This window comes from Lutra lutra, chromosome 9, assembly GCF_902655055.1.
Source record: "Lutra lutra chromosome 9, mLutLut1.2, whole genome shotgun sequence".
Lineage (NCBI taxonomy): Eukaryota > Metazoa > Chordata > Mammalia > Carnivora > Mustelidae > Lutra > Lutra lutra.
The window spans coordinates 1,620,471-1,637,173 of record NC_062286.1 but is presented as its reverse complement, the minus strand read 5'-3'; positions in this window follow the sequence as shown (position 1 = coordinate 1,637,173).

The window sequence follows — 16,703 nt, the reverse complement described above, 5'->3', positions numbered from 1 at the left end:
CATGACCACAGAGCCAGGCCTTTAAGTGGGAGTAAGAAACACCTTCTCACCTCCTGCCTGTAAGGCTCTCCCTCGCGGGGTTGGCGCGGGGACAGGAGTGCAGGCTGGACGGAGGAGACACGGACAGCGCAGGAACCTTTGTGTTTCCCTCTGGTGCCTGTTGATGTGCCCCAAACAGCTGCTCTCGCAAGGGCTCCAACTCCCAACTTCTCAGGCGGGTGGGTGTGGGAAGCCCGGGGCCCTGAGGCTCCCCAGCCTGTTCTGACTTGACTTCTCCCCTGTGCCCAGAGCACTGACTCTCACCGTCCTCAGGCTGATTGGGACAACAGTCATCTGGGCCGGGTCCAGGGGCTTCATCTGCCTGTGAGCCCGGCCTGAGAAGGGGATTTAGGAGGGGTGCCTGGCCGGCTCTGTCTGTGGAGTGAATAGTTCTTGCTCCAAGGGTTGTGAGTTTGAGTCCCACGTTGGGTGTAGAGATGACTTAAGAGATAATGAAATAAAATCTCTTTAAAAAATGTTGAAAAGATCGGATTTAGGAAGGGTTCGGTATGGTGGCACCATTGATGAACGAGCCAGAGCCACAACGGGGCCTATCTTTGTTCTGACCACTGGGGGTCTCAGACTCCAAATTTCTTAACTGTCTTGGTAAAGTAAGAATAAAGCTAATTCCTTAGATTTTTTTAAAAACCCACACATTGTTGTGACTTAAGGGCTTTAATCTCCTCTTTCGCAAATCTCTCTTAGTCGAATAAAGCCCTGTCCCTTCTCGGTAGAGCCCGGTATTCTTTGTTCAGGACTCAGGAACGCTGAGCCGCTCTCGGCGGTGCTGCTGGCGGCGGCCCAGATGTCACCCTGGCTCATCCGCTCCCGCGACAATGGGAGTGCGGCGGCCATTCAGGAAAATCCCCACAGGAGGACGTAGGGCATTAAAAAAGATCTCGGGTGTGAACACGGGGATTACCAGAACGCTTCAGACTCAAGTTCATTTTCATCACGGGCTTCATCTTCCCTGGATGCCACAGGGTTTGGCCTCTGCCACGAGGAATGCGCTCTCATCCGGATAGTTTAGGACTGGCCCTTTGTAGTGCTCCTCTTTGGGGAGGAATAGGTGGTCTGAGAAGGTGCTGGAGGGACCTGGGGCTGCAGGCTCCCTGGAAGGCACCTGTGCCGCTCTTTGGAGCATCAGCCTTTCTCCTGAGCTTGTCTTCCTCCCGGCCACGCAGGGTCATGGGGGGGAGCACGCTTTGGAGACAGAAACCCAGGTTGGCGTCAGGTTTGTGCCACATGCTGGACTTTGCCGTGCCTCTGTTTCCCTCTCTGTACAACATGGCTCACTGGGTCCTCATGCAGGTTGATGAGGTCGTTGAGCCTGTCCTAGAGCATGGCTATGGGTGGCCCTCCCCACCTCCCTCGGCCTCACACCTTGGGGCAGGACTGCTATAGCCAGTGGCCTGGCCAGGACAGGGCGGGGGGGGATGCTGGGGGCTCTGCCCACTCCTGGCGGGACCCCGCTCGCTGTAGACCTCCCCAGCAGTCTTTCTGGTGGGCCGCCCAGGGCCCTGTCACTTCCTCCCACCCCGTGCACTTTGTTGTGCATGAAACGGTCAGCACGGCTGGGTCACCCTCACTGGACGCCTGGCCCTGAGGGTCTCAGCGCCTCCTCACCTCACCTCCCGTCCCCCGCCAATGACGGGCCAAGAAGACAGTTCCTCTCCTGGCAGAAGTGACCGGGCTGACTCTCCCGAGGGTGAAGGTGCTGCCGTGGGGCTTGTGGAACAGTCCGTGGGACTCAGGGCCTTTCCTGCTTTTCAGTGCCCAGGGTAGAGGCGAGTCCACAGCTGCGTGGGGACCCTGCGAAGCTGAGGGCTCCCACTGCTTGGAGCGTGGCCCTGGCTGTGGAGGCCGGGATGCCACGTGTGTTCCCGGCTGCAGGGGGAGGCTCCCGTGTCGCTGTCGGCAGGGGCAGGGGGCTGGCAGCACCGGCCACCAGATCACAGCGCAGAAACACGAGAATCATCCTGTTCTCCCCCTTTTCTCTCGGCTCCACAGGGTCTCTCTCGGTCCTGCCGGCCCGACCCCACCAGCCATCTGCTCAGTGAAACACCCTTGCTGTTGACAGGCATTTGCGGGGGCGCTGGGCCCGTGAGAGTTCCTGACGGCGGCCGCTCTCCCTCTGTACTTCCAGCCCGGGCTTCATGCGGGAACCCTAATTATCTCTTTAAAATGTAAATTACTTCCCATCACTGCCCCTCTTAAAGCCCTCTTAGTAGTCTTCTCTCACACTTGGAACAAAATCCAAAATCCTTACTCTGATCTGTAAGGCCTCACACGGTCTTACACCTCACACGGTGTGGGTTTTTCTTAAAATTCACCGGACGGCCAGAGCGAATCCTTTGTCCGCTAAAACTTCCCACTGTCCGAGTTACTCTCAGATTGTTGTAGCTCAGACGTCCGTTGCTACATTAAGCGGATAAAGCACATACTTATTTATTTTAATCAATAAATTATGCTACTGGTGTGGCCCTTACATATTTAAACTATTCTAACGGGTCTTCTGGAAATGTCAAAGACAGCAAACCCTTAACTTCTGTCTCAGGAACGTGGACACGTGGGACGTTCCCTGCATTGCAGCGAGAAATGCAGCTTTGCTGTTCTCGGCCTGTGGGCATGACCGGGTGAAACGTCACCCCCAGCATGTGTTCCTGTCCTCCCTGACGGTCACCCACAGGCCTCTTTTCCTTCCTTCCCAAGTCCTTTTCTTTCCATGTAAGTTTTCGAATAATCCCGTCCACATATACAAGAGATTTGGTGGACATGGCATTAGTCCGTATGCTGGCCCGCGGGCAAATGGCGTCTTTGCTGTGTTGAACTTGGCAATCTGCAGCCGTGGCGGGTCTCTCCATTAGGGTTATTTTCTTTAATTGCTTTCTTCAGTGTTCTGTGGTTCTCCTATACAGGTTTTATTAGATCCCCACCTAAATATTTCACCTTGAAAGTAGTTGTACATAGTACTGTGTTTACTCTCAGTGTCTGTTCATTGCTGGTGTGTGGAAATGCAGTGTGTCTCTGTTCATTGATCCTGTCTCCTGGGAACTTTCCCGATTCACTTTTTAGTTCTGGAGATTTTGTAGATTTCTCGGGACTCTGCACCGATGATCATGCCGTCCACAAGTAGAAACCGTTTTATTCTTTCCTTTCCGGTCTGTATGCTTCCTTCCAGTTTCTTGCCTCGTTGCCTTGGCCTGACTTCCCAGCACCGTTTTGAGTAAGAGCACTGAGAACAGACACCTTCGCCCTGTTCCCAAAGTTACGAGTGAGGCATTCAGCCCTTCACCAATGAGTATGAACTTAGCTTCGGCTGTTGGTAGATGTTCGTTAGTTCCCCTCTATTCTTAGTTTTCTGAGAGGTTTTTTTTGTTTTTTGTTTTTTGTTTTTTTTTTTTAAGTCATGAATGGGTGTGATTTTTTTTAAATGCTTTTTGTACATTGATTAATATGATCATGCGATTTTTATTCTTTAGCATGAGAATATGGTGGATTACATTGTTTTGTTTCTTTCTTTTTTTTTTGATAATTGATAGGCTTTTGCATCTTTATTATTGAATTTTGAATTCACTCTTGTTTTCAGTGCACAGGTATACTTGTTTTTATTGAAATTTTTAAAAGATTTTTTAAGATTTATTTGAAAGGGGGTGTGAATAAGCAGACAGAGAGGGACAAGCATCTCTGCGCCAAGTGTGGAGCCTGACGTGGGGCACGATCTCATGACATGACAACCATGACCTGAGCCGAAATCAAGAGTCAGACCCTCAGCCATCCGAGCTACTCAGGTGCTGCTCTTACGAAGTTTTTAAATTCAATTCCAGTATAATAAGCATACAGTGTTGTATTAGTTTTAGGTGTACAAAACAATCAGTTTTAGGTGATTCAGTAATTTCATACATCTTTGCTCGTGCTCATCATGATAAGTACGCTCTTCATCTCCATCACCTAGCTCACCCATCTCCCCACCCACCTCTCCTCTGGTAATTGGCAAAAGACACGAACAGACATCTCTTCAGTGAAGACATGCAGACGGCCAGCACTGATTGACTTTTGTTTTGTTTTGTTTTTTTTTTTTTAAAGATTTTATTTATTTATTTGACAGAGAGAGATCACAAGCAGGCAGAGAGGCAGGCAGAGAGAGAGGAGGAAGCAGGCTCCCCGCTGAGCAGAGAGCCCGATGCGGGGCTCGATCTCAGGACCCTGAGATCATGACCTGAGCCGAAGGCAGTGGCTTAACCCACTGAGCCCCCCAGGCGCCCACTGATTGACTTTTGAATAATGAATCAGTTTTACATTCTGGAAATAAATTGTCATTTGTCCTGGTATATAATTATTTTCCTGTTGTGCTGAACTCTGTCCCTTTGCTGAGGTTTTCTATTTTCCTTTTCATTTCCAGTGTGTCTGTACTCATGGATGCACTTTTATCGTGGCTGTCTTAGAGTCCTCATCAGATAATTCTCATATGTTGACCATATTGGTCTTGGTGTCTACTCATTGTCTTTCTTCATTCATTCTGAGATATTCTTGGTGTTTAGTATGACCAGAAGCTGGATGACTAGGGTATTACAGTATGTACTTTATATTGTTTAAGTCTGTTTCTGTATGCTGTGCAGGGAAAGGAAAGTGCTGCCTCATTACTGCCAAGTAGGGGAAGGGTACTGCAGGTTTTCCACTTGGCCTCCATGACACTGAGGTGGGGAGCCCTGTGGTGCTGCTGGGCAGAAGTGGGCGTATGACTCCCCAGTAACCCCATTGATTCCTCTGGTTTTGCAATGTCAGGGCTGCTCCCCACATGGCCTCCACTGACACCATGATTGGGGGAGTGAATGTCCTGACTGGGGTGACCAAAATATCCATAGGTAGCTTTTGTCCTGTTCTTCCTGCTTCCATCCCAGGACCCATGGCATCTTTTGCAAATAACTCTGGGAGGCCCAGTGGGACCCTGCCATACACACCTGGTAGGCATGTCCCTGGTGAAGTCGGCCTATCGGCAAATGTTTTAGGTCTGTGCCCCTTGGAGAGCATGGCCTCTGGCAGTCAGTCGCCTGGCTTCTAAGCCCAGCTCTGGCATTCTTGGCAGTGGGGCCTTGAGTGTGTCGCTAAACCCTGGTACTTCAGTTACTTGCTCCTTAAGGTGGGGATGATAAGACAGTAATAGGGGACTTACATAAGCTAATGATCTGTCACCAACTTAGAAGAGTACCAGGCACATACTGGTATATCAGTGCTCACGGTTACTGTTGCTGTGAATGCCATCCAGTTAGGTGACTGGGGACATCACCATCTGACCTCCCCCACAGGGCTCTCTGTGGTCATCTGGTCTCTCACGGGCGGTGCCGAGGCTGCCAGTGCCTGCCGTGCTGGCTGGGACGTGTCCAGGCTGAGGACTAGGATCTGACGTGTGAACAAGGACCGCAGCGAGAAGTGTGGACTCTGGTTCCTCTGACAGTTGTGCCAGACAGGGTGGCTGAGCCATCCCGGATGTCACCGTGCACTCTGGGGCCAACCCCTGCCCAGAGCACGGCTTCCTCGCCCCAGGCAGGCCCACCCACTTCTGCCTGTTTGTGGGAGCGCGTCCCGTCTGCGTCTGCGCGGGCGTCCTGTGGGCGTCGTTCTCTTTCCCGTGGTCTCCCCAGCAACTGTCCAGGGTCCTGAATCTCTAGCTCCGCTTCTAGCCCCAGAAGGACTGACTTCCACGGTTCCCACAAGAGTGAGGTCTCTCAGGAGAGCTCACTCCATCGTCCACCCCTACACTTTTCCTGTGTGCTTTGCTCCTGCCTCCAAGGATGAGGGCTCCCCCACCAGGGCTCTGGAAGCGTCTAGGCCACATGAAGTCAGGGTGGTGTTAGATTCTGGGGCTGATGGGGCAAATGACCACAAACTGCGTAGCTTATGACAACAGAAGTGCACACACATCCTCACAGCTCTGGAGGCTGGAGGCTGAGGTCGAAGTGTCAGCAGGGTGGGTTCCTACTGAGTCCTTGAGGGAGTGGGAGGAAGAGTGTTCCAGCCTCTCTAGATTCTGGAGGTTTACTAGCGACCGTTGGGGTTCCTCTGCTTCTGCAGGCATCATGGCCTCCCTCCAGGCTCTGCCCTCATCGGCACATGGGGCTCCTCCTCTGGGTCTCTGCATCCAAATGTCCCTTTTCTTAAAAGGATACCATTGGCTGGATTAAGGGCCACCCTACTCCAGGACATGTGCAGGGACCTTGTGGTCACATTCGCGGGTGCCTGGGGTTATGACTTTGTCATAGCTTCTCAGGGGACCAAGTTCAACCCACAACAAGGGGTGATGGTGATGTCCCAGCGGGGACCTCTGCTGAGTGGAATGTCACTCCAGCAACAGTGTGCAGAGATGGGGGAGGAGGAAGGGTGCTGGGTGGGAGAATACGAGTAGAGGCACTATTAAAGTTGTTCCTGGAAGAGACTAAGTTCTGAACCAATGAGCAGGGTTTGCGGTAGATCATGTTGTCTCTTTAACATTTTGTGTCCCCAGTTCAAAGCCTTTTTGTCGTCTCCCCCCTCTCCTTTAGTGCCAGGTGTCTGAGCTCTGCACGCAGGCGTTTCCTGTGCTCATCCCTGTTCTGCTGGAGGCCACACTTATCACATTGTCCATGCTGGAGGCTGAGCAGCTGTGTATCTGGGCTGGCGGGAACCAAGTTTGTTTATGTAAATTTTGTTTTATTTTAGTCTTTCCAGTGACTGCCTTGGGGCTTTAGTTCTGAGCCAAGGGCAGGAAAGAAAAGCCTTTATTGCTGAGATGTAGGCATTTGGGATAATACATGAAGCAAACATTAGCAGGCACCCGCGAGCCCTTCTGAACAGCTCACCTTCCTCCATGATTCTCGCAGAAACAGACGCTGTTCCCACCTGGGGCAAGTCTGCGGAACCCTTTTCTCTCTCATTTCCACAGCTTTATTTAGCTTTTGAAGCATTCCTTTAAATATGTCATTCTAGTATACGTTTCCTTCCTTTCTAATTGTGCTTGAGCCCAGGCCGCAGCAGAGGGAGAGCGGGCAACAGCAATGATGGATTTGTGTGCAATTATTTTCTTACAAGCTCTCCTATTCTAAATACAAGGGAGTCTTTCCAAATCTCATTATGTGAAGTAGGTGGTCGGGAGAAGGCTATGGTCACCAGCAAAATATGTTCAATTACGTTTGTAAGTGCATTAAAGTTGAAAAGGCTATTGAAGGTGATGGAGAAAACTCTGATTCGAGGATGCGCTGTTTTAGAGTGTGAACTGATCTGATTCTGTGTTGGGAAAGGGCGGGCCGTGGGGGCGCAGAGAAGGGCAGAACCCCCATGGATGAAGGCCCTACTGTCTGCTCGCAGGGGCCGCTGATGGCCCGGATGTCCACTTGCAGGTGTCTCCCTGACCCATTCTGCCAGGCTCGTCCCAAACCCTCTAGCCCCCTGAGCTGCTGCCTCTGGAAGGAAGGCCTCTACCTCTACCTCTGCACCCCCCTGTGTGCTTTGCTCTGCTCCGAAGAAGACTTTCCTTCATGTCCCCTTGATCCTGTTCTCTCTCTGGAGCAAAACAGTTTATACAATTGGAAAAACCATCAACAATTAACATTTTTTGGTCCACATCACTCAGCAAGCCAATACAGGTCATTGCCAAGTTGTGCCTGGTCCCGAGAGTCCCTCTGGCTCTCAGTCAAGGGGACCATGGAAAGGCCAGTGGGTGGGGGCAGGCCAAGGTCACAGCCAAGGAGGTCAGAGGCATCTAGGAGTAAAACATGCAAAGCCCCCTGAGCTCAGACGTGGCATTCCCATGATTCTGTGCCCGTGGCCTTGCGGCAGAATCTCCTGGGTCCAAATCTGCTGCTCTGCCTGTCCACGTTCTCCTTCCTTTCTCCTTCACTCATCCCCTTGTGCTGTCCATCCTTCCTCACCTCCCCATCCTTTCCTGTGGCCCTAAAATTCCCCTCATGTGCCCAGAGATGGCCTGGGAGGACCGGTGGCCCAGATCCAACAGCCTCTATGTATATTTTATCGTCAGCTTGGAGGAGGAAGTGGGAGGTCTGACACTGAGCATAAACGGGCATGTGGAAGCCAAGCACGTGGAGCTGAGAGCCCACCATACATGACACAGTCGTTCTGTCTTGGGGGCTGCGCCTGGGCCTGGAGGGAACATGTTGATCCCCACACATGCTGTCCAGTGGGTTCAGCCTCCCCTGTCACCTGGGACCCAAATAATCATGGTGAGCCTCCCAGGATCGTCCCTTCCCCCTTGCTCAGAGTCATGGCCGTTGCCGTGGTACGGTGGTGCTAGGCATAGCGTCCACTGTTCCCACCTGGAATCGGAGTGGCCGGGCTGCCCTGGAGAGGTCCCTGAGTGAGGAACCCTGCCGTTGCACCTGCACCCCATCAAGCACCTGGAACGGGCCTTCCCTGGTGGTGAAGTTACTTCCCTGCCACGTTGTCAGGCCCGGCCTGTGGCTCATGGGCTGGTGGAGGGTGAGCGGTACTGGCCCGGTCTGCAGGCAGGGGGGTCAGGTTTCCATCGGCGGGGAGACCAGCCAACCCCCAGCAGACCCTCCCCCGGCCTGATCTCCTCACAAGAAGCCGGCGGCTGCCACGGGCCTGGCCAGTGAACAGTAAGTGAGCGTCCCTACGCCGCTGAGATTCACGGTCATTCCCCACAGCAGCAAACACCGACTGACACCCTGTCTCTGTCCTCTGGATTTTGCCAGATTTAGCCTATCGTAGTGAGGCTTTCATTTGCTTTCCCAAATGAGTAATGGAGCCGAGGTTTTGTTTTGTTTTCATTTTTCTGACCCCTCATGTTTCTGCTTCCGTGACGGGCCTGTCCTTGCCCTCTGCTCTGTTTTCTAACGTGTTCTTCCTCATCACTTGCCGACCTACAGGCCTGCCTTCCGCTGTCCAGTCGCTGCTCGTGGCTTAGATGTGTGTGTTACAAAGACCTCGCCCCATGCTCTGTGTTGTCTCTTCATTCTCTTTAGGGCGTCTTTAGACAACAGGCAGCCTTAATTTTAAATTAATTCTTAATTTTAAAGTTAAGTCGACCCTCTCTGGTTCGTGTTTTTTTCACATCTGTTTGTAAGAAACCCTCTCTTACTAAAGCCATAATGAAATTCTTCTATGTTTTCTTCAACTATGTGTACAGTTTTGCTTCTCACTTAGAGGTTGGTGATGGATCTGGAGCTCATTTTCGCATAGGTAGCCAGTGGGGATCTGAAGTTCTCTTTTTTGGGGTGAACATGTGAACCGTCATCTCAGCACTGACGATTGGCCCATTGTTCCCCCACAGACTCTTCATGGGATTTCTGCCTTTGATTCCGCTGTTCCCTGTGTGTCCCACAGGCCTGGGGTTCCTGCCCAGGTCCGGGGCCCATGGGGTGGCTCTGGGCCTACACCCCAGTTTAATGATGACATGTTCTGCCACTGGCAGGCGCCCTTCTCCCCTGCGTTTAGTAACTTCTATGTGTTCCAAGTTTTCTTGGCAATTCTTAGCTCTTTAGCCCTTGGTATAAATTTTAGAATTAGCTCATCAAGTTCTATAAAGGTTCCATAGGATTTTAATAGGAACCGTGGTGAACTTCCACATTAATTTAGAATTAATGCAGTGTCTGTGATGCTGACCCCTCTTACATATGTGCATCTCATCAGAGGCAAACAAAGCTGGACACTAATTAAGGTGGACAAGACACATTTTCATCAGTGACACACTCGTGCCGAAGGGAAAGAGTCTGGCGTGAACTGGACTTGGCTTCCAGGTGACCAGCAGTGTCTCCTACTCACTCATTCGTGGTGTGTCAGATTTCTTTTCCTAAAGTTTTTATTTTACTCCCATTAGTAAATATATGGTGTTCCTGTGAAAAATGCTGTTGTTGTTGTTGTTGATAGAGATTGTATTGGATGTAGAGATTGGTTTGGGTAGTACGGACATTTTGACAACATGGATTTTTCCAATCCGTGATTGTGTTTTTTTCCAATTTCTCTCAGTTTCAATTTCTTTCATCAGTGTTTTATAGTTTTCAGATGACAGGTCTTCACCTCCTTGATTAGGTTTATTCCTACGTATCTTATTATTTTTGGTACAATTGTAAACTTGATTTTTAAAAAAAAATCTGTTTCTGTTGCTTCATTATGGATGTATAGAAATACCAACAGATTTCTGTACATTGATTTTGTATCCTGTGACTTTCCTGAACTTGACTATCAGTTCTAGCCGTTTTTTGGTGGAGTATTTTGGGTTTTCTAGGTAGAGTATCATGTCATCTGCAAACCCTTATCAATTTGGATGCCTTTTATTTCTTTTTCTTGTCTGATTGCTGAGGCTAGGACCTCCAGTTCTATGTTGAATAAAAGTGGTGAGAGTGGACATCCCTGTGTTCTTCCTTACCTTAGGGGCAAAGCTGTTAGTTCTTCTCCATTGAAGGTGATGTTAGTCGTAGGTTTTTCATACATATCCTCTATTATGTTGAGTTATATTGCCTCTAAATCCACTTTGATGAGGGTTTTTATTATGAATGGATGGTGTACTTTGTCAAATGCTTTTTCTGTGACTATTGAAATGATCATAAGGACATTATCCTTTCTTTTATTGATGTGATGTATCACGTTGATTGATTTGCAAATATTGAACCACTCTTACAACCCAGGAGTAAATCCCACTTGATTTTGGAGAATGATTTTTTAATGTACTGTTGGATTTGGTTTGCTAATGTTTTATTGAGGATTTTTGCATTTGTGTTCATCAGGGATATGGGCCTACAGTTCCCTTTTTCAGTGGTGTCTTCATCTGGTTTTGGTATCAGGTTAATGTTGACCTCACAGAATGAATCTGAAAGTTTTCCTTCCTCTTCTATTTTCTGGAATAGTTTGAAAAGAATAGGTACTAACTCTTCTCTAAATGTTTGGTAGAATTTCCCTGTGAAGCCATCTGGTCCTGGGCTTTTGTCTGTTGGGAGATTTTTGATTATTTATTGAGTTTCTTTGCTGGTTATTGGTCTGTTAAAGTTTTCTATTCTTCCTGTTTCACTTTCAGTAGTTTATATGTTTCTAGGAATTTATCCACTTCTTCTCAGTTGTCAAATTTGTTGGCATATAGTTTTTCATAATATTCTCTTATAATTGTTTGCATTTCTCTGCTGTTGGTTGTTATTTCTCCTCTCTTATTAGTGATTTTATTTATTTGGGTTCTTTCTCTTTTCTTTCTTGGTAAATCTGGCTAGAGATTTATCAGTTTTATAGAATTTTTCAAAGAACCTCCTCCTGGTTTCATTGATCTGTTGTATTTTTTATTTTTTTTTTCTATATCATTTATTTCTGCTCTAATCTTGATTATTTTCTTCTTTCTGATGATTTTGGGTTTTGCTTGTTCTTTTTCTGCCCACTTTAGGTGCAAGATTACATTGTTTATTTGAGATTTTTCCTGCCTCATGAGTTAGGCCTGTATTGCTGTAAACTTCTCTCTTAGAACTGCTTTTGTTGCATGTGAAAGGTTTTGGACTGTTGTGTCTTCATTTTCATTTGTTTCCATGTAATTTCTAGTTTCTTTGATTTCCTCTCTAGCCCATTCATTGTTTAGTAGCATGTTGTTTAACTTCCATGTATTTGTGTTCTTTCCAGATGTTTTCTTGTGGTTGATTTCTAGTTTCATAGTGTTGTGTTCAGAAAAGATGCTTGGGGCGCCTGGATGGCTCAGTGGGTTAAGCCTCTGCTTTTAGCTCATGCCATGAACTCAGGGTCCTGGGGCGAGCCCCACATCGGGCTCTCTGCTTAGGGGGGAGCCTGCTTCCCCCTTTCCCTCTGCCTGCCTTTCTGCCTGCTTGTGATCTGTCAAATAAATAAATAAAGTCTTAAAAAAAAGATGCATGGTATGACATTATCTTCTTGAATTTGCTGAGGCATGTTTTGTGGCCTAAAATGTGGTCTATTCTGGAGAATGTCCCATGTGCAGTGAAAAGAATGTGTGTTCTGCTGTTTTACAATGGAATGTTCTGAAATATCTGTTAAGTCCACCTGGTCCAATGTGTGATTCAAACCATTATTTCCTCACTGAGTCTCACCTGTGCACTGATGTGAGTGGGATGTTAGAGCCCCCACTATCGTTGTTTTCTTGTTGAAACAGCTCTGCAAGTTTGTCGTGTGTTTTGTATATTCGGGTATGCCCGTGTGCATACATAAACACTTACAGTTGTTATATTTTCTTTTCTTTAAAAAATATTTTAATTATTTATTTGACAGACAGAGATCACAAGTAGGCAGAGAAGCAGGTAGAGAGAGAGGGGGAAGCAGGCTCCCCGCTGAGCAGAGAGCCTGATGTGGGGCTCCATCCCAGGACCCTGAGATCATGACCTGAGCCGAAGGCAGAGGCTTTAACCCACTGAGCCACCCAGGCGCCCCACAGTTGTTATATTTTCTTGTTGGATTGTTCTTTTTAATTATCATATAGTGTCCTTCTCTGTCTCCTATTACAGTCTTTGTTTTAAAGTCTATTTTGTCCGATACATGTATTGTCATTCCACTTTCTTTTGATGTCCATTTGCACAATAGAGGTTTTTCCATCCCCTTACTTTCAATCTGTGCATGTGTTAGGTCTAAAATGAGTCTCTTGTAGGCAGCATACAGATGGGTCTTGCCTGTCTGTCCATTCTGTTACCTACGTCTTTTGGTTGAATTGTTTAATCCATTTACATTCAAAGTAATTATTGATAGATATGTATTTGTTGCCATTTTATTACTTGTTTTGTTGTTGTTTCTGAATATTTCCTCTGATCTTGTCTTTCTCTCTTTCACAGTTTGCTGCTTTTCTTTATTGATATATTTGGATTTCTTTCTCTTTATTCTTTGCAAATTTGGGGTGGTTTTTGATTCGTAGCTACCATGTTTGTACATAACATCTCCTGCATTTAATAGTCTATATTAAGTTGATGCTCATTTAAGTTTGGACTCATTCTTTACTCCTTTCCTCCCTACATTTTAGGTACATGGTATATTTTGCATCCTTTTAGTTTGTGACTTCCTTGACTGATGTTTTACAGAAATATTCATTTTTACTGCTTTTGTGTTTCCTATCTTTATACTGTCCCTTTTGGTCTCTCCTGTCTACCAAAGAGTCTCCTTTAATATTTCTTGTAGGGCTGGTTTAGTGGTCATAAACTCCTTTAGTTTTTGTCTGGAAAACTCTTCATGTCTCTTTCTATTCTGAACGAGACCCCTACTGCATAGAGTATCATTGCTGCAGATTATTCCCATTCAGCATTTTGAATATATCACGCCACTCCCTTCTGGCTCACAAATTTTTTGTTGAAGAATCTCCTGCTAGCCTTATGGGTTTTCCCTTATAAGTAACAGACTTATTTTATCTTGCTGCTTTGAGTTTTTTTTTCTTTATCACTATATTTTGCAAATGTGATTACAATGTGTCTCGGTGTGGGTCTGCTTTTGTTGGTCTCAATGGGTATTCTCCATGCCTCCAGGATCTGGATATCAGTTTCCTTCCCCAGATTAGGGAAGTTTTTGGCTATTACTTCTTCAAATAAATTTTCGTCCTCCCTTTCTCTCCCTTCTTTTTCTGGAACTCCTATAATAAAGATGATATCACATCTGATGATGTCATTGAGTTCCCTAAGTTTGTTCTCGTTTGTGCAATTCTCTTCTCCTCTCCCTTGTCCAGCTGGGTTACTTCCGTTACTCTGTGTTCCCGCTTACTCGTCTGTCCCGCTGCTTCTTCCACCTTGCTCTTCGTTCCATCCAGCCTCTTTCTCATTCTGTGTATTGAGTCCAGTCCTCATCTCTGTTAAGGGTCTCACTCATGTCTTCCACTCTTCTCAGGTCCAGTGAATGTCCTTATGATCATCACTTTAAAGTCTCTATCGGGCATGTTCCTTACATCTGTCCTGCTCAGATCTCTGGCTGTGGCCTCCTCCTGTTCTTCCATTTGGAATAAATTTCTCTGTCTCCTCATTTTGTCTGTCTCTCTGTGCCTGTTTCCGTGTGTTAAGAAAATCAGTTATGTCCTCTGCTCTTGGAAGTAGTGACTTTATGAAAAAGAGGTCCCGGAGTGCCCTGCAGTGCAGCGTCTCCCTTTAACCTCCTCCAGAACCTGGCACGCCAGGAGAGTATCCTCTGTGTGTTGCTTATACCTTGCTGTTGGGTCTGAGTCACTTTTCCTTTCAGTGCAGTTGACTGCCCTGACTCTCTGCCTGATGTGGGCTGTGCTTGCTCTCTGTGGTGTTACTGGGACCCAGGCAGGCAGCTCTGAGGGGGTGTGATGCTAGGGAACTTGGGAGCTGGTGGCAGTGTTAACAAAATTTGCACTGGGTCACAAGTCCTACGCCGGGTCCCCTGAAGCCCTGCACTGGCTGGGGGCACACAGCTGGGTACGGGGCATGACGGTGGCTGCGGCGTACGGCTAGGCACAGCATGTGACCAGGCATTGTCGAGGGGGAATCGGGGAAGGGGGGATGGAATGACTGGAGGCTTGGGGAGTCAGGAAAAAGAAAAAATACTAAAAGCAGGAAGAGGGGTGGCCCACGTGAAACCGGTTAGGTTTGCTTACCAGGGCTTATTGGAGTTTGGCTCCCGCTGTCCAAAGGAGGGGGGATGGGTGCTGTCTTCAGGTGTCAGCGGCGACATGCTGTGGATTCTTCTGGCTGCCTTAAGTTTCCTTGAGCATTTTAAGAGAGGCTGGGCTCATCTTAGGACCATGGCCTTGAGCTCTTAGAAACTCTGTTTCTGTTTCTTCAGGTCTTGATAGACCAAGGTTCAGGCTTCATGGAGAAGAGGGCTCAGCAGAACCTCACTAGAATTTGGTCAAGAGAGTTTTTAATCAATATACACAAATTATTTACATTTTTATAGCTTCTCTTATATTTTCAACAGGGCTGTATAATTTGTTCCATAATATCCTTGAAATTTTTATTACATATCTTACCAGAGATATTATTATTGTTTTGTGATTTAAGTAACGTCTTTTTATTTTCTACCTAAAAAAAAAAAAATCAAAACCTACAGGAACGTTACTAGAATGACACAGCGAACATTCACATGCCCTTCACCTGTGCTCAGCAGCCGTCAGCATCCTGTAATGTTTACTTTCTCTCTCACTCTACGTATGTGGTGTGTGTGTGTGTGTGTGTGTGTGTGTATTTTACCAACATCATGCACTTCATTTCAGATTGTATTAGCTAAGAACAAAAAACATAAGCCCACATGATTGTCATACTCATGAAGTTTAACATTGATAGAATACTATTATCCAACATATAATCCACATTCAAATGTCACTGATTATTTAATCATAATATTTGTTGTCGTCCCCCTTTATCTGATTTAGAAGCCTATTAAAGGTCACACTTGGGGCACCTGGGTGGCCCAGCCAGCTAAGTGTCTGACTTCAGCTCAGGTCATGATCCCAGTGTCCTGGGATGGAGCCCCAGGTTGGGCTCCCTGCTCAGTGGGGAGTCTGCTTCTCTCTCTTTCCCTCTGCTGCTCCCCCTGCTTGTGCTCTCTCTCTCTCTCTATCTGATAAATAATTTTTTTTTAAAGGGTCACACTTTGCACTGCACTGCACTGCACTGCTCCAGGACCTTGGTCTTCCTTAACCTGGCTGCTCCATAGGCTGTTATATTCCTGGTCTGCTGTCAGAGTCACTCTACAAGGGTCCTGCTTTGCGGTTGGGGGTGAGACTTCTCTTCCCTTTGCATCATACCGGGAGGCCTGCGGTCGGTCCCATTACTGGGGTGTGAAGCTTGACCACTTGGTCAAGTTGCATTTTCTAGAATTCTCCATTATAAGTGCTTCTGGGGGAGAGTCTCTGAGGCACTGTTTCCCGTGTTTGTGTTCCTTTGAGTGTCCTGTTTCCACCAGGCTCTTTCCCCAGTGGTTGCTGTGACCTTTGTTGAACCGTGTTTGACTCATTACTGTGCTAGAAACAAAATAGCGATTCTGTTTCTGTAATTTATTCCTCATTCATTGGTTCGCTTTCTTCTCTCCTGAAGACCTTCTTCCTCATTCTCTAAGGATTTTAGTATCAGAATAGATTCACTTCAAAGATTTATAAACCACTTGGTCATTATTCATTTCGTTTTTCAAATCATCCCAAATTCAGCCAGTGGGACCCTGTTTAAGTTGGCATCTGGGTCCTCTAAGGTGACGGATCAGTGTTTGAGAAATAAGTAGTGTGCAAGTGTACGTGTGTGTGAGTGTGCGTGGGTGACTGTGTGTGAGCACCGTGTGCAAGTGTACGTGTGGGAGTGTGAGTGAGTGACTGTGTGTGAGCACCGCGTGCAAGTGTACGTGTGGGAGTGTGCGTGGGTGACTGTGTGTGAGCACCGCGTGCAAGTGTACGTGTGTGTGCGCGCGTGGGTGACTGTGTGTGAGCACCGTGTGCAAGTGTACGTGTGGGAGTGTGTGTGGGTGACTGTGTGTGTGAGCACCGCGTGCAAGTGTACGTGTGGGAGTGTGCGTGGGTGACTGTGTGTGTGAGCACCGTGTGCAAGTGTACGTGTGTGTGCGCGCGTGGGTGACTGTGTGTGAGCACCGTGTGCAAGTGTACGTGTGGGAGTGTGCGTGGGTGACTGTGTGTGAGCACCGCGTGCAAGTGTACGTGTGTGGGAGTGTGCGTGGGTGACTGTGTGTGTGAGCACCGCGTGCAAGTGTACGTGTGTGAGTGTGCGTGG